The sequence below is a fragment of the Salvelinus sp. IW2-2015 genome, unplaced genomic scaffold (genome assembly GCF_002910315.2).
Source record: "Salvelinus sp. IW2-2015 unplaced genomic scaffold, ASM291031v2 Un_scaffold15227, whole genome shotgun sequence".
Classification (NCBI taxonomy): domain Eukaryota; kingdom Metazoa; phylum Chordata; class Actinopteri; order Salmoniformes; family Salmonidae; genus Salvelinus; species Salvelinus sp. IW2-2015.
This window is the reverse complement of record NW_019956481.1, coordinates 1-1,184: the sequence shown is the minus strand read 5'-3', so window position 1 is coordinate 1,184 and position 1,184 is coordinate 1. Positions and strand designations below refer to the sequence as shown.

The 1,184-nt window shown below is 38.2% G+C and overlaps 1 long non-coding RNA gene across 1 annotated transcript; it reads right to left on the bottom strand.

Annotated features, from left to right (window-relative positions):
- Positions 1 to 676, bottom strand: LOC139027404 (uncharacterized). Its single transcript, XR_011479491.1, has 2 exons — positions 561 to 676; positions 1 to 451 (listed from the first exon to the last, which is right to left on the bottom strand). It is a non-coding gene; the product is annotated as an uncharacterized lncRNA (long non-coding RNA).
- Between the last annotated feature and the right edge of the window lie 508 nt (positions 677 to 1,184).

The window sequence follows — 1,184 nt, the reverse complement described above, 5'->3', positions numbered from 1 at the left end:
ATTTTTGACTTAATTTGGATTTTTGCTTTCATAGTTCCTATCTATCAGGGTATGCCATCATTGAAACTCTATAAGAGAGTCTTGGACTGTAAATGAAATGCTACAAGCACCTTATAACTACTGGCTGAGAAAAGGGGGTTTGCAATACTACCAGCACACACACACACCTAGTCATGTATCAAATACTCTAAACTCTTGTATTATTATTGTGAGGTTTTATCTAGTGAAGCCAGCAGCAGTATTAGCCATTGCCAAGACACACACCACAACCCACCATATAGAGCCAGCATGATCCAGGCTTGAGGCATACTCTCAAGTGAAACGTAGTTTGAATGCCAGGCTCTAAAAACTCTGTTCCGTTTTGAGATTTGTTTTTGTTTAGTGGTGTCTAGACAGTACGCCCTTTGACCCCYGACCCTACGYCCTCAGAACAGAAGAGCCCCACTCATGCCTGTAGCTCTGTCTGAAATGGCACCCTATTCCCTACATAGTGCACTACTTTTTCACTATTCCCATAGGGCCCTGTTCAAAAGTAGTGCACTGTGTAGGGAATAGGGTGCCATTTTAAATGCATCCCATGTCTTTGTGTATAAGAAACACCCCCAGAGCTCTATAGGTGAAATGCATGTGTTAATTACAGTTTCTTTTCCATAAGAAGAAAAACACAGTTTGAGCAGAGCAGCACCTTGATTGAATAAAAGGATGTTCTTGACTGTAGCATCTTGACTGTGTTGTGTCTTTACTTATGATCATGACTGAGAATGGAAATGATGATAGTGGAACCTCATACCTACATTACAAGTTCAGGTAGTTTGATGTGGAAAGGTAGCCATACAGTGAAGGATGTTCTTGACTGTTGGATCTGTGTTGTCTTCATTATGATGACTGGAAATTAATATGATGAAGGGATATAACTATTGTTAGTCTTATTAGCAGTGGGGGGAAAAGTACCCAATTTCATACTTGAGTAAAAGTAAAGATACCTTAATAGAAAATGACTCAAGTAAAAGCCACACAGTAAAGTACTACTTGAGTAAAAGTCTATAAGTATTTGGTTTTAAATATACTTAAGTACCAAAAGTATACTGAACAAAAATATAAACGCAACAAGTGTTAGTCCCATGTTTCATGAACTGAAATAAAATATCCCAAAAATGTTCCATATGCACAAAAAGCTTTTCTCT